Source organism: Coptis chinensis, chromosome 7, assembly GCF_015680905.1.
Source record: "Coptis chinensis isolate HL-2020 chromosome 7, ASM1568090v1, whole genome shotgun sequence".
Taxonomy (NCBI): domain Eukaryota; kingdom Viridiplantae; phylum Streptophyta; class Magnoliopsida; order Ranunculales; family Ranunculaceae; genus Coptis; species Coptis chinensis.
The window spans coordinates 26,386,243-26,408,792 of record NC_141462.1 but is presented as its reverse complement, the minus strand read 5'-3'; the positions used below and the strand labels follow the sequence as shown (position 1 = coordinate 26,408,792).

The window sequence follows — 22,550 nt, the reverse complement described above, 5'->3', positions numbered from 1 at the left end:
AGGAAAATGAATTTTTTTAGAGTCATACCAAGTCACCATCATAAGAGAATGATTAAAGATTCCTGGGGGTGTAAAAGTGGCTTCAGTTAAGAAACAATTGTTCCAGCTTGCATTGACAAGAACTCGGTCTATCTTTGACATCTTTCTGAGGACTCTTTGAACATTGTTTGACCAGGTGAAAAAGAAGCCCGTGTACTTCATGTCAGAAAGCCCGGATGAGATAACACAATCCATGAAATCTTCAACTTCTTTAGGATGAACAGCATCACAACCCTCTCTTTCATTTGTAAACAATACATTGTGAAAATCACCCATTAGACACCAAGGCTTTGAGAAATAGTTTTGCATCCCTTTTATAATATTCCACAAAGCTTTCCTTTCAGTGAGTTCATTACTGGCATATATCACGGTTAGCTCAAACATTTGGGCTGTAGAAAGAAGTTTTACAGTGACATGAATGTGTTGCTTACTCTCTGCCATTTTCTTTACCTCCAAATAGTTTGAATCCCAACATATCCAAATTCTTCCACTCGGGTCACTATTATAGTTGGCACTAATACTCCATCCAGGACAACATAGATTGCTAATGTGATCAAAATTGTCTTTCTTAACTTTAGTTTCAATGAACCCAAAAAGACATAAGTTAGATTCTTTCCTCACCTTATTGACCTCCTTAGCTTTCTGAGGCATGTTTATTCCCCTAACATTCTATACTGCTATCTTATTCATCATCATATGAGTAGACTAGGAGCAACTTTTCTTTGCCCCCTTGGACTGTGTCTTTAACCTCTTATTCTTTCTTGTTTTCTGCCAATTTGTTGCATCTGAGAGCTCTAAATGGACTGTGAGTTTTTTAGTTTTGACAGTGACCCTAATAACTGGTGGAGATGCAAGCATTCCAGCTATCTTTGAGCCATCCTCTGAGGAAATATGGTCAGAGAAATATTCTTTTAAAAGCCCTATCACAGTCTTCCTTCCAAACTGAGGCACCTTTCAACGTTTGAAAGGATGGCTTGCATCGATCCGAATACTTTGATATGAATCTATTCAGGGCTGCTAAATGACCAACGAGCCGCTGAATTTCTTTTTTATTCGATGGTGGGGGCATTTCGAGAATGGCCCGAATCTGGTCAGGGTTTGCCTCAATACCCCGTCGAGTCATCCGAAATCTTAAGAACTTTCCAGATGCTAACCCAAAGGAACATTTCAAAGGGTTCAACTTCAGTTTGTATCTTACGAGCCTATCGAAAACCTCTTGTAAATGCTGAAGGTGGTCGGGTGTTTCTTTGGATTTGACTACCATGTCATCTATGTAAACTTCCATGATACGCCCAATCAGGTCGGCAAACATTGTATTCATCATCCTCTAATAGGTGGCGCCTACATTTTTCAAACCAAATGGCATGACTGTAAAATAATACAGGCCGTGGTTTGTGATGAACACCGTGTGCTCTTGGTCGTGGGTTCGGTCCCCACAGATAGCGCCAAGGAATGTCGGGGCAAAAAGTTAACCCGACACTCCTGATGTAATGGTGCTTCTAAAAGCTTGAAAGAGAGGGGATTAGGTATTTTGGAAAAAGAGAGACTGCACCAACGTTCTGGTTGCCTATGTACCCAGTAAGAAATCTGGGATCAAGTCTCTTAAAATGTAGTTCTGGAGGCTGCAGAAGCCTACATATATATAGCAATCTCCTACCTTGGCGGCCAAAAAAGTGATTATCAGAGATTGCCTTTAATTTCTTAATGAATCCTAGTATAATCCTATCTAAAATAAGATCATTCCCCAAGATTTCATTCTGTCCTTGTGCAGGATCTTATCGGATTGCACTAGGATTCCTCGCCTCCGCGGATCGGGTTATTGGATCAGAATCATCCGGATGGATTGGACCCATGAACTTGGGCCACCCGGATGGGCCTTGAACCTGTTGTGCACTCTGACAGATTAGAGGTCCAGATGATCAAAAAGTGTTTATTTAACAGCCACCCGACTAATCCGCCGCTGGTCCCACTCCTGGTCCATGGTTCGAGTATGTTCTGGACCGAAAATATGATGTAGGGTACACACAGCAGCATTGGGAGGCAGTGAAATGGGTATTGAGGTACTTGAAGGGTACCTTGGATGTGGGATTAGTTTATGGTGGAGGTACTTGTTATGTTACTGGTTATGTGGATTCAGATTATGCTGGTGATCTAGATAGATGACGATCGACTACTGGTTATGTGCTTATGATGCATGGTGCACCGGTTAGTTGGAGGTCTATGCTATAGGTTACAGTTGCTCTATCTACTACAGATGTAGAGTATATGGCAGTGGCAGATGCAGTGAAAGAGGCATTATGGCTTCGAGGTCTTCTGGATGATATGGGTATTGAGCATAACAGTATTGCTTTGTATTGTGATAGTCAAAGTGTTATTCATTTGGTGAAGAACCAGGTTCTTCATGCTCGGACCAAGCATATTGATGTCCGTTATCACTTTGTACGGGATGTCGTTGGGGATGGTGATGTAGTACTTGAGAAAGTGGACACCCATGACAATCTTGCTGACATGCTGACTAAGGTTGTAACCGGAGTTAAGTTCCAACACTGTTTGGCCTTGTTCTAAATCCTACATGTTTGATTAGAGCCATTTGTGGGCATGGCCCTTCGGGGCAGTTGACGGCGAGTTCCGGGACTAGTGGTTTTTGTTGAATGTGTTCGGCTTGGTTTTATGTGTTAAAACCTCACCAAGGTGGAGAATGTAGAAAAAAAGGAAAAAAGTTTTTTTTTTCTCTCTTTGGCTAACAGGTCGTCAGGCGTGCACGCACTCAAAGTATGCCTGGCCTAAGGCACGATCGTGCTCCACCGCATTTGTAGAGCCTTCGACCATTTCGGTCTAGTACAAAACAAAAGCTTTTTTTTGTAAAACTGTAACCTAACCAAAACCAAGAATGAGAGAGATTGTAAGAGAGAAATTCTTAGTGAGTTGAGTGTTCATTCTTTGTGAGTGAATTGAGAGCTCTTGTAATCTGTTACTCTGGACATCAAGTAAAGCTTGTAACTCATCGGTGGACGTAGGCATATTGCTGAACCACATTATATCCGTGTCTTATGGTTGGTTCTCTTTTGCATTATTATCTTTACTTTATATGTTTGTTAATTGTTAATGAGAAGCGTTGGGATAGTACTTGTAGGGTGTTGAAGTCTTGTCTAGAGAGAATGATCAATTCTTGTGTAGGGTTGATCTATTGAGAGTGGATAACGTTGTTTCCGTAGTTATTTTATCCACAACATTAACATACACACACATGAGAGAGAGAGAGAGAGAGAGAGAGAGAGAGAGCCTCCTCAGTCGAGTTGTCCAACTCAATGATTATGTTGTTTGTCTCCGTATCGATACAGTACACAACTATGTGAGGAGAGAAATTAATGAGAGTGTGAGAGAAAAAGAGGTTAATGGCAAATAGGAGAGAAACTAATGAGAGTAAAGGAGGGAATGAGAGAAAATGGGAAGAAGACCAACCTGGTTGAGCGCTCCAGTGAATAATAGTAGTTTTTTTTTGGTGGCAAATCCACTTATTTTGGTGGTAAAATTTGTGTACAAATTTCTTGTGGCAAAATTTACTCAGCTCCCCTGGAGTAATTTTGACACCAAAATCATGGCAAATGACAACTTGTGGCAAATCCAAAAAAAATTTGTCAGGGCTCAAAAAATACATCAAACACTGGCCGGCAAACAAATGAATAGTGCATTTTATTTGCATTTTTGCATTTGCCATAGCAAATGGGGCTATCAAACACAGCCATAGTTTCTTGGTTATGTCAGCCTAGGCGCACTTAGCCTAAGCACTATTTTTTCTGGCAAGCTGCCTCGCTGTTCTAGGGAATGCCTCCATACTTTTTAAGAGTTAACGTTTGCTTAAAAAATGAGAAAAATGTAAGCGCCCCCTCCCCAAAAAATCCTCTTTCTCCTTCTCCCCTTTGCAGTATACTAGTAAGGTTTATTGAATTCCATATAATACGGTGTACGTGTTTTTTTTTTTTCAAGTTTATAGAACATAGGATCTCTGAAAACCCAATCCCATGGGACCTAGGCATCACTTAGGCACCGAGCCTAGGCATTTGTGGACAGTCCACCGCCTTGGCATAACACCGTACTTTACAAAACAGGTTTTGGGAAAAATCTCCCTGATTCAATTTTCGATCCATAAAACCTCCCTCTCAACTGACCAACCCACTAAAACTCTCTGTTTTTTAAAACCCCACAATATGTACGAAAATGCCTTCGAAACTACTTTTAATGGCAGAAAACAAACTCTTATTCTTCTCCTCTTTCTCTATTTTTTTTTTAAGTTCTGATCAAAACTTCCTTTTTCTTTACAAATCTAAAAATTACAACAACAAATACGAAATTCTTTCATTACCCTCTTTCTTACACCACTACCCTCTTTCTTCTTCCTTTCTCACTTTATCTCATTCTTTCATTTTTTTCAAATACGAAATTCTTCTTTTCTTTCTCTCAATCAATTTCTCTTGAAATTTGTTGTTCTCCAACCAAATAAATCAGATTTGAGAAACAATATCAAGACTTGGAAATTTTGTTTCTTCCACTCAAAACCGGATATGAGAATTGTCTACTTTTTCAATTCAAAGATGAAATCTCTTTGAATATTTTGAATATGAAAGTCAAGTATTTTTTCAATTCAAAGATGAAATCTTTTTGGGGTGTTTTTCATTTCAAATAATTTTGCATAAGTTATGATCGACCTGTTTTCTTTATGAAAATTTATATTTTCATAGGTTAAGTTACTGTGTAAATTTAAATTTACATAGATCAGTTCTGTCGGATATTAATTGTAGTAATCTACTGTGTAAAAATATATTTTAATAGGTCATATAAAATTACATGAGTTCGTTATGTCAGATGTTAAATTGGTCAATTTCAAAGAAATGCTATGTGAAAACAATTTATCATGCATAATTTTTTATTTTTTTTGCAAACTTGTAAACACACTATTCTAAATTTAAATTTTCATAGATCAAGTTACTATGTAAATATAAGTTTTCATAGTTCCAGTGACTATGTAAATATAGTTTTACATATATATGATTATGTAAATATACATTTACATATATTTTGTATATATATGATTATGTAAAAATACATTTACATATATTTTGTCAGGTGTCGGAAAATTTTCAATTCCAAAAGTTATTATGTAAATTTAAGTTTGCATAACTCCAATGACTATATAAATATAGTTTTACATATATATGACTATATAAAAATACATTTACATATATTCTGTCAGGTGTCGGGGGAAATTTTCAATCCCAAAAGTTACTATGTAAATTTAAGTTTTTATAGCTCTAATAACTATGCATATATATATATATATATATATATATATATATATATATATATATATATATATATATATATATATATATATATATATGTAAAAAATACATTTACATATAATCGGAAAATTTTCAATTCCAAAAGGGTAAAAAAAGAAATAAGATAAAATGGGAAATAAAAACAGATCAGATTTTATCTCTTTTTTGGAAAACAGGAAGGTTATTTAACGAGACCTAAATAATAGGGAGGTTATGTGATATTGGTCGATGGGAGAAAGTTTATACTCAACTGAGTTAGAACCAAGGGTCTGAGCCTCATTTCTTGCTTTACAAAATCTTGAGTCGACTCGGTTCCAAGTACCAAGTTTTCAACTTTGAAAATTGCTAGCGTCCTGTCCTTTAAAGAGATAGGACTGTTCTACGGTTTCTACCTCCTACGTGACAAAATAAAGTGACCAAATCTAAAATACTTTAAAGATTACGCCTCTTATCTACAGTGGGGCAATAGTATTTTATTATTTTTTTAATGTATCTCTTGGTTACTTGGTCATTTGTTATTTGCCCATCTATTTTTTGATATTTACCTAATTTATCCTATTTAAAAGAGAGAGAGAACAGTTGTTAGGCATAAAAGAGAGAAAGATATGGTTGGATGAAGAGAGGAAAAAAAAAACGTGCATAGCACGTACACCATTCTAGTAATAGTAGTACAAGCTACTTCACAAACTAATAAAATTTTAAGAAACTAAAAACAGTACAAGTCTTCCATCTTCTCCACCCGCCAAGTACTTCAAGCACAACTGATCCACCACCATCCTCATCCCCAATCTTTTAACCCTTCCAAAATCACCATATTTTTAAGGTGCTAAAACTGAAATTCCTTTTGGATTTGTTTTACTATGCTTCCTTGAGGTTTTTCTTTGATTTTTTTTTCTAAGGGAGCTAACTTTTGTATTAAGAAATAAGAAAAGAAAGGAAAAGGTGTTACAAAAAAGTGTTAGCGTATTCATATGCAAAGAAACACATAGAACACTAATCAAATTTCAAGTTAAACAAGGGGTAATTGCATTATGTATTATGCAATACCACCTTGAAAATAAGCTAATTAAAGCTACTATAATACACAAAATAAAAGTCTCTCATTTATCAAATGTGATCACCTTTCATACACCATAAGGTTCTAGTATCTAGAACATCTTCTCTTAGTTACTAACCTAGTTAGGTTGTAACTTCGATCTAGTATTTGGTGGAGAAGCATGAGCTTGCTTCCGATCCACCCACTAGTTCTTTTGGCTTTATTTGCTTTCGTTTTGCTCAAAATTGGAGTGAATTCTCTTTGATCCTCTTTCCTGCTACCCTCCAAGAAAGCTATCTATCACTGGAAGGGTTTCAGCTTCAACCAGCGTTGCTGAGACGCTAAAAAAGCTACCATTATTGATTGAGTTTTTGTCTCCATTTGAACAATCAAGTTCGAATTAAAGTTTTCTTGTTTGCTTTCAGGCATCGACGTGTTGCTTTGATCTGCTAGGTACATGTCCTGGAAGACTCCCAATATCATCATCCCCTTCAACCTGAGTATCCTCCTCAACAATGGTTAGAGAGTCGTTCATCATCAGGATTTCCTCCTTGAATAAAATCGTCTAATCTAATTTGTTAATTTATTGAGAGGTCAATTTTCTCAACAATAGAATCAGCTTCTTGCACAAAAGGCACTATATCAGTTACTACCCCACTCATTGTATCGCAGGCAATTATAGTACCTACAATGGGTTCAGGTACAATGACAACCATCAACATTCCTAACACAACTAGACTGTCCTGTTTCAGCTCTAAGAGAGGGTAACTGGTCAGGAGCATTTTGAGTAGTCGACGTCCCTTGAGTGGTACTTTTTTCCGGACATTTGGTCACCTTATGGCCAAATCATTTGCATTCAGAACAAGCAAAAGGCCTTTATGCATGGGTGGTTCAATTTGAGAACAACCACTCTAGTCCCAATATCTAGGGATATGGTATTTGGAAAGGAGAAAGATAAAGGTATATATGTACACATAGCTTAGCAAATTCCAGTCTTTTCTTCTTTGTAGTAGCATCGTCAGTGCATTTAGGTTCACCAATCAAGCTAGCAGTATATCCTATCCCATTAACTGTCCACATCTCTTTCTGGGTTTTTGAGACTTCAACCCAAATGGGTAAAGTTTGCATCATGTTTTTATGGTCTTCAACTTCTCTCGACCATGTTTCAACCACAAATAATCTGCTTGCCATGTAGATCGGACCATGCTCAAAAGCAATTTGACGATCGTCATAGTTGTTAAATAAAAAAGGTGATTCCATCGGGCACTCATCAAATTGGATTGGGCAACCCCTAAAAAAAAAGAAATTTTACAAATTTGCCATATTACAAGTTTGCCATCAAAGCCCAAGCCCAGCAACCTATTCAACCGGTATCGCCAAAACGAACCCCTCAAAAAGCTATCTATCGTTTTCGCTTTTACACTCAAACGACTTGGCCAAGTCGTTTCTGTTTATACTCAAACGACATGACCATGTCGTTTGAGTGCACACTCAAACTGCGCGATCACATCGTTTGAGTGTAAACTCAAACGACTTGGCCAAGTTGTTTGAGTGTACACTCAAACGACATGACCATGTCGTTTGAGTGTTAGTTTGAGTTTGAGTTACACTCAAACTACATGACCAAGTCGTTTGAGTGTATACTCAAACGATATGGACAAGTCGTTTGAGTGTTACTCACACTAACACTCAAACTACGCGGCCATATTGTTTTAGTGTACACTTAAACTACGCGGCCATGTCGTTTGAGTGTATACTCAAACTACATGACCACGTCATTTGAGTGTACACTCAAACTACATGACCAAGTCGTTTGAGTATACACTCAAACGATATGGCCACGTAGTTTGAGTGTTAGTGTGAGTAACACTTGAACGACTTGTCCATGTAGTTTGAGTATACACTCAAACGACGTGGTCATGTAGTTTGAGTATACTCAAACGATATGGCCGCGTAGTTTGAGTATACACTCAAACTATATGGCCGCGTAGTTTGAGTGTTATTACTCAACACTCAAACGACTTGGACATGTAGTTTGAGTATACACTCAAACGACTTGGTCACGTGTTTGAGTGTAGACTCAAACGACGTGGATATGCACTCAAACGATTCCAAACGCACTCAAACGATTTCAATTGAATTAGAAAAATTGAAATCCGATTTAAAAAATTGGGTTAGAAACAACACAATTACATCAATAAAACTACATGCACTCAAGACTCTTTTATCCGCTTTTATCTGTTATGACATAGTATCTTTATAACCAAGTTAAAACATGTAATCAAACATGCTAAAATCTAAAATAATAATTTGTTTTATATCTAAACTTGTTATTATTATTATTTTTTCAATTGTGAATCATAAACTAGTTTGGGGTTTGGAGTTCAGAGTTCAGGGTTTAGAAATTTTGTACCAACATATTTCACTTAATTATTTGAAATAATAATTTGTTTTATATCTAAACTTGTTATTTTTTATTTTATTTTTAAAATTGTGAATCATAAACTAGGTTGGGATTTAGGGTTTAGGGTTTAGGGTTTAGAGTTGTTTACAAATTTCGTACTAACATATTTTATTTAATTATTCAAAATAATAATTTGTTTTATTTATAAACTTATTATTTTTTATTTTCTTTTTCAAATTTTGAATCATAAACTAGTTTGGGGGTTTGGGGTTTGGGTTTAGGGTTTAGGGTTTACAAATTTCGTACCGACATAAAAAAAAATTTAATTTCAAACATATTTCACTCAATTATCCAAATCTAAAATAATAATTTGTTTTATATCTAAACTTGTTATTTTCCATTTTTTTTTTATTCAATTGTAAATAATAAACTAGTTTGGGGGGGTTTAGAGTTTAGGGTTTACAAATATATTTCACTCAATTATTTGAAATATATCAAAATTTCAAATATATATAGAATACTCATTCACTCAGTTTAGAGTTTAGGGTTTACATAGAATACTCAAGTTTCTCTACATATTATAATACTTAAGTTTCTCTAAATGGAACATGAAGATGAAGAAGAAGTATTTGAGGTAATGTTTGAGGTACAACAACAAATTAGAGAAGAACAACAAATTAGAGAAGGAGAAAATAGAAGATATGTTGAAAGTGAAGAAGTGGAACAAAATGTTGAAGGTCAAGGTGAAGAATTTGAAGATGCGATAAGTCGAGCAAATGAAATGCCGAGAAATAGTTGACGACAAAGTGCAAACCTAAATAATGAGGTAACACTTGATTAAAATGAATACAAAACACTTGATTGATTGAATGAATGAATGAATGGATGCAAAATGAATGAATGCAAAACCCGAGCCCAAACGACATGGTTGGGTCGTTTGGGAACACTATAGAACTACATGGCGATGTAGTTTGAGAACACTATCGAACGACATGGCGGTGTAGTTTGAGAACACTACAGAACGACATGGCGGTGTAGTTTGAGAACACTACAGAACGACATGGCGGTGTAGTTTGAGAACACTACAGAACGACATGTCCGGGTCGTTTGATTACACTATAGGACTACATGGCTGGGTCATTTGGTAAAACTATAAAACGACTTCTCCGGGTCGTTTGGGGACACTATAGAACTACATGGCCGGGTCGTTTGGACCCTCTATGAAACTACATGGCTGGGTCGTTTGGACTAAATTTAATTAAAAGTTTTTTTTTTGTGACTTTGAAACTAAATGCAAATTGTTTGAGACTCTTGTTTTATTCTTCTATATATAGAATACTTTGCCGTTATCCGGGAACCGATCCTCTGCAAACTCGAATGATGTGGATTGTCAACCGATTTTAAGTGATACAACAGAAATTTTTACTACGGAAGAGGTATGATTGAGTAGGCATATATTTTTTTAAATTTTCTAAATATAATTTTATTAGTGTATTAATAATAGTTGTTGTTTTTTATGTGTTTAGGTCTTTCATACACGTAGCGAGGCAATCGGTTGGGCAACCGCTAGAGGAAGACAAGTTAATGTTGTTGTGGTCATTGAAAAGTCGGAGTGTGCCAAAGGAAACCGAGTAGCAAGATTGAATTTGGTTTGCGAGTGCTCGGGTGTGTATCGGTCACACAAGAAGGAAGGCGAAGAGAGGGCTAATAAGAGAAGGTCGGGAACCAAGAAATCGGGATGTCCATTTAAGTTAAAAGGTGTTTTCCAACGCGGCACTGTCGATAGTTGGAAAATTGTCGTTCTTAATGGTGTTCACAACCATCCATTGGCGAAGACCCTTGAAGGACATGCATTTGCTACTCGACTAACCGCTCCGTTCGAGTTCGAGTATTTGTCGAGATGAGTAAGTGTGGAATAAAACTTAAACAAATATTGGATTCCATCAAGAATAGGTATCATGATAACATCTCTAGTATATCCTTAAGTCTACACCGCAAGGCAGAAGGTGAGGAAATTGGATATGAACGGTCTCACACAATTGCAGAGATTACGTGAGTTGTTAGCAAAAGAACATTATTTTGAGGAGTTGAGACAGGATGAGAATACCGAGGAGATAACGGGATTGTTATGGGCCCATCCGAAGGTGTTAAGTTGGCTCGGACTTTTCCAACAGTTTTCATGTTAGACGCTACCTACAAAACTAACAGGTATCGGTGGCCTTTCGTACAGTTTGTTGGGGTGACTTCAACGTGGAAATCTTTCACCGTGTGTCAGGTGCTGCTTCAGTCTGAAATAATAGTTGACTATGAGTGGGCCCTGCATCATTTTAGTGGCTTGCTTGGTGACATAAGCCCATCCGCGGATCGTGGTTCCGACAGGACTTCCCCCCCCGATAAGTGCCACCGACGAGTTTTCCTAACGCACACAAGCATCTATATAGATGTCATATCGCTACGTGCGTCCTTTCAAAATGTTACGATATTTTTCCAACTACAGAACTTGTAGAGAAGGCCCAGTTCTCGTGGAACACGGTAGTCAAATCGAAGACAGAGGTTATTTTCCAGCGAAGATGGGATGCTTTGGAAAAATATTACAGGGTTGAGTACTCCAATTTTGTTTGTTATTTGCCAGAGACTTGGTTTCCTCACAGGGATCGATTCGTATGTTGTTGGACTGACCAACACATTCACTTTGGGAGTACAACGACCAATAGAGTTTAAGGGTCTCATGCTCAGGTGAAGCGTGTACTAGGAAATGCAAACTGTCATGATTTTTTGAGTATGTTTAGCTTAATCCACCCGATTCTAGAGATCCAGATGTCCGAGATTAGAGCTACCTTCGAGAGAAGTGTGATTGTAACTCAACACCACCACCGGATTCCTTTGTTTCATAAACTCAGAGGCCTTGTCTCACGCAAGTGTTTGGACTTGTTATTTGAAGAAATAGATACCCGCGTAAAGCGTGTTAAAGATGGAGAGATAAGGTGTTGGTGTTATTTGCGCACGAGCCATGGACTACCATGTGCTCATGAATTAATTGAGTTTGAAGAGCAAGAGCGGTCCATCCCTTTGACTGCTATCGACCCCTTTTGGAAAACATTGTCTGCTTCTCCCAATATGTCAGTGGGTGTTGGTCCCGATGTTGCACCTTCGATGGACTTGTTCATGAATAGGTTTGCAATCGTTTTCGAAGAAAGCGAGAGGGTTATGATTAGGAAGCTTATGGAGATTGCCGTACCAGGAAGTACATGGCTAGTACCGCCTTGTGAGGAAGCAAAAACCAAAGGTCGGCCGAAAGGTAGCTGCAGCAGAAAGCTTCGAACTGGAGATGATAACTCTTCAAAGCGAGATCCATCTCATTTTGAACATTCTCAACGTGACCATGAAGAGTGGGTCTCGTCACAACCAAACACTACGCCCACCCAAAACACCCACACCACACCAAGAAAGAAGTCTTCTCCAAAACTACCAACCCAAAACATCCACACCACACCAACAAATAAGCCTTCTCCAAAAACACCAAAAACAACCACACCAAGAAATAAACCTTCTCCCAAAACACCAAAAACAACCACACCAAGAAATAAGCCTTCTCCAAAAATAGTCACACCACGAAATGTGTGAGATGGCTTAGACTTTGGAAAGACGAGGGGTCATAAGGATTGCGGGTTGGATATTCCTGAAGAAATGCATAAATACATTGTTAGAGTCCATGACCCTGTTGGCGATGGCAACTGCGGTTATAGAGCTTTCTGCATTGCATTAGGAAGAAGTCAAGAAGAATGGCCACAGATGAGAAGGGAGTTGTACGAAGAGCTTACTGACAACCTCCCCCTTTATTGTACTTTGTACAATCAAAGTGAGGTTTTTTATTCGATGAAGGAAATCCTACATGAAGAAGGTTACGCACCCTTAAATAAGTAGATGAGCATGCCTTTTGCTGGATACTTATTTGCTTCAAGATTTAATGTTGTCCTTATGCATTTAGGAGCTCGTTAGTGCTTCCTTCTCATGCTGCTGAGAACCCAAACAAATCCTGAGAGAGTGACTCAAGTGTTGGGTAGCGCACATGTTGGTGGAAATCATTTTGTCAATGTTGAACTTGTTGAAGATTGTCCGGTTCCTCCAGTAATGCGCCAATGGCTTAGAGCTCGATATGATATTGCTGAAAGTTGAAATTTGGCCTTGACAGAAGGCAATTGCAATTTATGGCAATGAACATTCCCAATTTAATATGGGAAAAGGAGCTCGTTGAAGACCCAACAGTACATGTTATCGACTAAGTTGTTTGTATGTTGTCGATATGATATTTTGATGTAATTTAGAACAAGTGTAATTTGATTTGATTTTTATGTTATCAATGTTAGGGCTTTTATTTGATTTGATTTGGAAATCGAGTAATCGACTAAGTTGATTCGGACGGCAATCAAGTGATTTGGAAATCGAGCGATCGACTAAGTGATTTATTGATGTAATTTGATATTTTGATGTAATTTGGAACAAGTGTAATTTGATTTTATTTTTATGTTATTTGGAAATAATGTTAGGGCTTTTATTTGATTTGATTTGGAAATCGAGTGATCGACTAAGTTGATTCGGACGGCAATCGAGTGATTTGGAAATAGAGCGATTGACTAAGTTGATTCGGACGGCAATCGAGTGATTTGGAAATTGAATGATCGACTAAGTTGATTCGGATGACAATCGAGTGATCGACTAGTTGATTCGGACGGCAATCGAGTGATTTGAAATAATGTTCGTATGTTGTCAATAATGACCGAAACTACACAGTCAAGTCGTTTGGCTTTAATCCCAAATGACCCAGCCACATCGTTTGGGATTAAAGACAAACGACATGAACAAGTCGTTTGTATTTTATACCAAACGATGTGACCATGTCGTTTGGTATAAAAGTCAAACGATCTGGCGAAGTCGTTTGGCCTTTATACCAAACGATGTGGCCATGTCGTTTGGTATAAAGGCCAAACGATGTGGATGGGTCGTTTGGGATTAAAAGAGAACGATCTGCCGAAGTCGTTCGGTATAAAGGGAAAACAATCTGATGAGGTCGTTTGGCCTTTATGCCAAACGATCTTGGTGGAGCGTTGAAAAAAAAAAAAAAAAATTCAAAATTCATTTTGTTTTTACAACACTTTCATATTCATCAAATTCCACTTTTCCATTCAAACATCAAATATCAAACACTCATTCATCAAATATCAAACACTCATTCATCAAATTCATCCATTCATATTCATCAAATTCCATTCAAACATTAAACATCATTCATCCATTCAAACATCCAACATTCATTCAAACATCATATCCATCTATTCATTTGAAGTTAACAAAATTACAAACCCTAAACTGAAACAAATTACATCCATCAAACTAAAACTGAAACAAAGTTAACAAAGTTTCAAATAATCCATCAATCAAACAAATTACAAAGTTACAAACCCTAAACTGAAACAAATCAGCTATAGCGCCCACCAATGTACTTGCACCTAGTCAAGTTGTACGCCTGTTCGAAGGAGGAGCTTGCTTCCTCTGGCATATCATTCCCAGCCAATTGCAGACCTCTCTCTAGCAAACGATTGGTTTCATCGATGATGTCGTTCTGTCTAAAAAAGGAAAATCAAGATAAGTTACCAATCGAATGCAAAAAAATCACAGTTAGAGAAATTCAATTAAAAATCACAATACTTACAATTGGTGAACAGTTAGGCAGTGTCTCCAGGGAGGGATGAATAGGAAGAAGCTCAGGGTTCACCAAAACTACATGAGAATTCCTCGCATACCAAGTCATGTAGTTTTGATGACACTCCCATGGATAAGACGAAATAGGTCCTCGGTTGCAGGGTTGGATCACGTGATTCTGCCACGACTCCCAGTAAAGTGGCCCAATATTGGTCCAGCACAGCTCATACCCGCATCCTGCCATAGTTCTTGTTCTCCAATTTGGTATTGGAGGATCTTTAGGTACAAGCTGCGCGGACGTAACCGGACGCACCACCCTTGCGGCGGCATAAAGCTCGACAATGTTGAAAAAACATAGCAATCCCTCAAAAAATGCAATGTCATCGATCGGGTTTGTATCTCTGATATTTTTGTAGGGATGCCAAACAACCTGAAACAAAATCAAATGTGTCATTAACAACTCCAATGATCAATTACTAAAAAAAAATATAAACAAACTTAAATACCAAATTGTCATTGAATTTAATACTTACATTGAACTCATTCAAATCATCAATTATCGCTCGATAAAACTGCAATGCATACGTTATATCGTAATAGTGTGGAGCGACTGGGATGTGTCTATGAGCACGCGGGCTGAACGAGATATAGTTGAAGTTTGGGACTATCATGAATACCGGAAAATACTCATAGATCCATGCCTAGATATACACAAATAGTTAACATATTGATAGAGTAATAAAATTAACATTAAAAAAAATAAACTCTAAAATACTCAAGTTTTACGTAGAAGAGTCATATAGCTGTAACCCCTTTCACCTTCGCACATGTGGCAGCCCCGAGACCTCTATATAAAAATGCTAAAATTGCTGCACCCCATGCATACTCTTCTATCTCAGTGAATTTCAACAACGGCCTCAGATAACATATAGGCACTCCAGTCCCAAACTTGTCAGTAAAAACGGCACATCTAAAGAAAAACAGGATAAAAGCTCTAACAGTCCGTTGAACATCCTAGAAACTCGAGGCCTTCTCCACCACCTTCCCAGCAGCGTCACATATAGGGCTATCATGAACCTTGTTCGCAAAATGCTTCCGGATGAATTCTAGCCTTACTTTTGAAGTGAACCGCTAGCTTCCATCTCCCTAATCAAATCAATAGGGAGCCCCCGGACCAAGATGTAGGAGATTTATCGATTGTTGTAAGTTCACTCATTTGTCCCCCTTGCACCGCTCTTCCTCTAATTGTGACTCCACAGATTTGGACAACATCGTCCAAAGTCACAGTCATCTCCCCAACTGGCATATGGAAGGTGTTGGTCTCCGGATGCCATCTCTCCACAAACGCAGAGATCAATGGTGGATCCATATGCTCGTGATAACCTTCCACGAGATCAAACAACCCAGTCCTTCTCAACTGCACGGCAAATCTTAGAGACCTTTCACATTCATTTTTGAAATCCCATTGGGATAACTTTGCTAAGTGTGAAACACACTTCAACGCTCCGCGATCCTCCTGAAACAACCGAGCACGCATTAGATATATATGAATAGAAACAAAAGATTTTGTAAAAGAAAATCAAAGTACACAAGAAAAACAAAATATTGCCCTTCTCTCCCAAACATCGCGAGCGACATGTACCGCATAGTCATACAACAACTCTGACTCATACGGGCCTCCCCTATACACACCTCTTTGAAACTCCAAATCATCATTGGATTTTCTTACGAAATCCAATACCGGAGGTGCTTCTTCCACTGGTGGTACATCTTCTACCACATATTCTTCCACATCATCATCCTGCTCATCCTCCTCCTCACCCTCCTCACTCTCCTCACTCTCCTCTTCTACTATACTCTTCCCTTTGTCTATATTTACATCTAAACCTACATTAGTATCACTATCTACACTATCTTCACTAGACGAATCAACCTCAGGAATCTCAGGAGCCTCAGGAACCTCTTTTTCCAAATGGTCCCCTCTACGCGCTGATGCCGTTAAGCCGTCTGCCCTTTGTCTTTTTCTTCCAACTGCATCACCGCTAGAGGAACCGCCACCAAACAATTTCTAAACACCCTTGAATGTAGTTTTCACTACATTCTTCACATTCTTTGATCGAGGACCCATCGCTACAAAGAAAAATAAAACAAGTATTAGTAAACCATATTTAAATAAACAATGTACAAAGAAAATCACTAGAAAAAAGAGATCATCCCAGTCGTAAAACTAATATACTTATAAGCTTGCTATGATAACTCCAAGTATATATGAAGAAATAGAATGAGGCGTTACACTATCCAAATTCTATCGAATTTTGGGCAGAATTTCCTTTGTTTAGTCAACATTTCGTATACTTAAACCTGTCATAACCTGGAAATCAATAATGACATCCTTCCAACAACCATATGTACATAACACCCTATAAAATATTCAACCCACAATACAATTTCTAGCCGCATAATAGGTGGACGCAAGTAGAAGGAAATGATAGACTTCCAAAAGAAAAGTTTTTGTTCTTTCAAAACACCATGGTTATATGTCTTGTAACTTGTTAACAATATTAACAGTATTAAGAAAGGACAACCACTACAAGTTACAAGAAACTATTAACAGATGTCAAAGATCGAACAACTGATTCTTTACTGACATGTGAGATTGAACAACCATATGTACATATAACCTAATTTTTACACGACAGTGAAAATGTATATATATACAAGACTGTTTCTGTATGAACCGTCATTTATGTACATCAAGTATTACAACAAAATAACTGGACTCTCTCTACAATAAAATGAACTTGACTCTGTCCCTCGTCAAGCATAGGGGAAACCACCTAAAAAAACTACCTTGATTGTACATTCAGTAAATTTGATAACCAAAGAAAGAGCTTCTCACCTATAATGCTTTACCGCTTCAGTTTTGTTCCCCTGTATCCAAACCTTAAGCAAGTACTCGTAAAAGCTGCATGTGATCAAGGTCATTACTCATTAGTCAAGACTCAAGAACATAAGCAAATTATGAAAGGTGAGTAGTATGAATGTACGTAAACACTAATCATAAAATGGTAAAAGTATCTTCTCTTATAACATCAGGCCCTAAAGGAAAATACTAGGTATGAAAGATGAGCACTATGAAAGTTTAAGTCGTTGCGGTAGAATGCTAAGATTGCTAGGGCTATTGAATCAAAAGATTGAGGTAGAACTAAAATGACACAGACACTTAGCCACCAATCATCAAAATATGCTAAATGCCGCACCAAAACCATACAAGGAATCATTAAATATGCACCACTTTCAGTTGTTTTCCAATCCTTTTAATTCACAAACAGTAGTACAGCCCTACAGAAAAACCAACCAACCCAAGTTTTAATTTTCTTGCTCTTTTCTCTTTACTATTTTCTTTTTTGTCCCAACAAGTCTTGCAAGATAAATACGTAGTCATGGAAGATTTTAGATCCAAGTCATGTGGTGATGATAAGATGCAGATAGAGAGTTATACATGAGAAAGACAAACTTCTCACGGTGTTCATGGTTTTAGAAGTTACAATACTTCTTATGCATCTTCTATGCCACAAGTTCAGATGGATAACAGAGAGATGAAGTTTAAGAAAGGTAAGGGTGGTGGGTCATCTTCTAAAAATTGGAGTTTCAATGATCCTGAGATACAAAGGAAGAAAAGGATTGCTAGTTACAAGCTTTATGCTGTTGAAGGCGATGAAAGGGTCTTTCAGGAACTAAAATGCTAGGATTGCTAGGCAAGGATTGTTGTGAAGTCCCTACCTAGTTCTTTCTTCTATCCTAATTATATATATGTTACCATTTCCACCAAAAAACTAAATAAGAGCAAGAGAACCAATGAGCCTTGCCACCGATTACCAGGACCCACATGCACCTCTATTCTTCTCTATCTCAGGGGATAGAACCAATCAACTTTTCTTACATTTACCCCCAACAACAGCCTAGCACAATAGCTAGCAACTTATAAAGAAACTTGCACTAGACTTGTATCATTTTGAAAACTTGGTATGGTGTGCGTCTTTGTGATGCCTCCAGCCATAGTATGTAATATTATATTTTTACGGCGATATGCTAGTGTTGATATTTGTGATATAATTTTCCAGTCTAGTGCAGTGCTCGACTAGCTAGTGCTGCAATTTCAGCCAAAAAACACAACTCTAACGACAGTTCCTGCTATGTCAGTGCAGTGCTCTGACAAATTGAAACATGTTTCAACAATTTTTTTTCCGGTGAAGTCAGAATATCTCAAAAACAGTTGTTCTCATTGTTTTTACACTGCTTTCTTAATTCATGTAACCAAGAACCAAGAAATTTGTTCCGGACCAGAATTCCAACAGAGAGAGTAAGAAATTTTGTTCAAGACCGTAACCCCCAACAGAGAGTTAGTTAAGAATTAAAACACATAAAACAAAACAAAATGACAAATAAACTATTAGTTATCACTATCGTTGAACTTCAAACGGAATAAAACATAAAGATTACAGTCTTCCAACTTTCCACATAATGCCAAAAAGCCCAAAATATGTTCTCACACCTACAATCAGAAACTACATGCACAAAGAGACTAAAAATACATTGTAACTGGTTACAAAATATATGCACACGGAGATACACAATAATTAATTTGTACTAAAACATGTACATTACAAGCCTTCCAACTCCCCACTTCAACTACAGGTACATACCAAAATATGTTCTTAAATTTGAGGGGGAATTATAGTGGGTCTGGAGGTACCCTAAGAAAATTAGAGTGGACAGTGTATACCATCAAAAGGTTTTAACAATTGGTCTGGGTGCTTGCTCTGAAACTGGTTTTATTACAATGGGGAGAGAGATTCACGGTTATGCTATTCATAGATGTTTTGATGGATTTGATATTGTTAAAAATGCATTTATCACAATGTATTCAAGGTGCAATGATAAAACTCGCAATACACTCAAACGATATGTATTGTGACTCGTAATACATACTCGCAACTCGAACTTGCATACACACCCACAACTTGCAATATATACCAAGAACTTAACAGACTAAGAACTCAAGATTTTTTGATAGTTCCAAACATACTAATCTAAAAAAGAAACACACAAAACACAAAAACAAACATGATTGCGAAGTCCATTTGTAGATGCTCGGAAATTCAAAACCACTAAAATATTGTGATCAAAATTCAAAAGGGCTACCTCGGTGGGGCTAACAATGGCATTTGGAGAGTTAGGGAACCAAGTCAAAACAAGCCTGACAATTAGCGTGTTGTAGATGCTCAGGAAATTCAATACTCCATTGACAGCCACAATTCTAGCTACTAAATCACCTGGTAAAATTGTTGGGAGTTTTCAATTTAGAGGTGAGAAACTTCGAATTGAACTTCGAGCAATTGAAACTTCGAATCTAGTTTTCAATGGCAACTTTCAACTTTCAATTTGGGGTTTTTTAACGGTGAGAAACTCGAATTGTTGGAGATTTGTGGTAATTCAATCGGGCACTCGAAGGTTTGCACGAATTGAAATTCGAATTTGGGGTTTTTTTGTTAGGGTTTTGAAGGGTTTGGGCGAAAGAGATGACCGGTAAGGGTAGGTTTTTCCGGTTTCGATTTGGTGGGGGGGGGGGGTGTATTGGGCTTTGTTGTTTGGGCTGGGGCTGGAAGCTGCCCGATCTAATTTGAGTGGCGCCCAATACAACACCCATAAAAAATAATCGGTGGAATACTTAGAATAGGTCAACAAGTGATTTTTTTTCGTCTTTATCGGGTTAGGATGGTCGTACCCCTTTAACGGGGCAGGGGCAGGGGCAGGACGCTAGCAATTCTCTTCCACTTTTAAACTGGCGGTTTGGTAAACTTACACTATTTCCTTGACACCATAAGACTATCGACATCAAAGTCATCAACACTTCCTTCTTTTCCCTACTAGGCAGCCTAGGCTACTTTTGTGTTCACACATCTTTAAATGATCAAACAAAAATAGCCATATGAAAAGAAATCTAGCAAACTCATTTCCTCATACAGTTTTTCAGAGCACATAGCCCAATGAGCAACATCCCTTGTCTCGACTCATTTCTACTCATTTCAATCATTTTGCTTTCTCTGTCTTTTCAAAATTTTCAATTTCAGCCAACACCCCTTGTTCCAAAGCAATCTCGAAGGATAATCAGACTCTTGTTTCCGAAGGACAACGTTTCGAACTTGGATTCTTCAGTTCAACAAATTCAAACAACAGATACTTGGCAATTTGGTACAAGAATATATCACCTTTAACAGTAGTTTGGATTGCAAACAGAAACACCCCAGTTACTAATTCATCAGGAGTTTTCACGATTGATGATAATGGAAAACTTATATTGCTCAATCAAGACCAAAGTGTTATATGGTCATCGAATGAATCGAAACAAGGGAACCCGAGTGCCAATAAACCTATTGCAAAGCTATTGAACTCGGGAAACCTTGTTGTTACTGAAGAAAGTGATAACGATGATGATACAGGGAATTATAGATGGCAGAGTTTTGATCATGCTACAGATACATTATTACCAGGTATGATGCTCGGATGGGATTTGAATACTGGTCTAAATAATTCTTTGGTATCATGGAAAAGTGCTGAAGATCCTTCTATAGGTGATCATTCTTTTGTTATAGGACCTGATGGTTGCCCTGAAGCTTATATACTACGAGAGCAGATTCCAATTTATAGAAGTGGTCCTTGGAATGGAATTCAATTTAGTGGTGTTCCAGAAATGAATACAAATGGTGGATTCAAGTTTAATTTTGTATTCAACCAAAAACAACAAAAATATTACTCATTTGAAGTAACTGATGAATCTATCATTTCAAGGTTAGTGATCGATGAGGTTAGTAAGCTTCAAAGACTAAGGGCCTATTTGTTTTTTGGGTTTAAGTTATAAAAGGGTCTTATAAGACATGGTCTTATAAGAGGGTCTTATAAGTGGGTCTTATAAACTGGTTTGTTTTTCATTTTAAGTTCCTCTTATAAGCACTTATAAAAAAAGAAAAAACAAATACACAACATCTTATAGATGGTTATTTGACAAATATAACCCTGTTTTACATACCACCACAGATACAAAGAACATCTTTATCTCCTTTTGATGCCATCTTACCTGCTTATAAATATCAACAATAATTTCAAAGTCATATATATCTCATGTTAATCAACCTGTTTACATGTCACAATATAATAAACTCAAACGCCAAGCAAAAAAGTCTAAACATTCTCATATCAACGATATGTCAGAAAAATAAAGTTTACAAGTCATAAATATAGCAAATCAAACAAGAGTTTACAAGAAATTAAACATCATAAAACACGACTAACAAGAACATCACTCGGGGTTATTAGGCCTAGCCATAAGGATATCTGCAACTTGAGATCGTAAATTAACTATATAAGCTTGATCTTGTGGCCTGAAAACTTGCTCAACACCATCATTTGTTTCTGGGTCTACAGGAATCTGATTATTCACAAGAAGTTCCTCATTACCATATGCTTGGAATAGCACATCGTTGAGGGCAACTCTATGAAGGAAGTTATGAAGAGCCATACAAGCAATGACTATGTTCCTCTGAATTGGAAACTTATACCCTGGCATCTTGCTCAAAATAGGGAACCTAGCTTTCAAAACTCCAAAGCTCCTCTCAATCACATTCCTTAGTTTTGAATGGCTATGGTTAAACTTCTCCTCCTTAGTCCTAGCACGACTCCCAGGACGTCTGTAGTCAGCAAGCCAATATCGTACACCACGATATGGAGCCATAAAGCCCCTGGTATGCGTGTAAGCCGCGTCACATAGATAATACTTATCTATACAATAAAAATAGATGACAATTTAGTACACATATACAAGTAATAACTTTGTAGATAACATTACAATAAAACAAAGACTACACATTTACCTCGAGGAGGTAATGGAAACCTGAAAGCTGGATTCCGCACTGAAGTAGTTAACACCCTAGCATCATGGGCAGTCCCCTCCCATCCAGCCACAGCATATATG

General features: G+C 37.5%; 1 pseudogene; it reads left to right on the top strand.

Moving 5' to 3' along the window:
• The first annotated feature begins 19,799 nt into the window (after positions 1-19,799).
• On the top strand, positions 19,800-21,679 carry LOC147486850 (S-locus-specific glycoprotein S6 pseudogene; annotated as a pseudogene).
• The last annotated feature ends 871 nt before the right edge of the window (positions 21,680-22,550 follow it).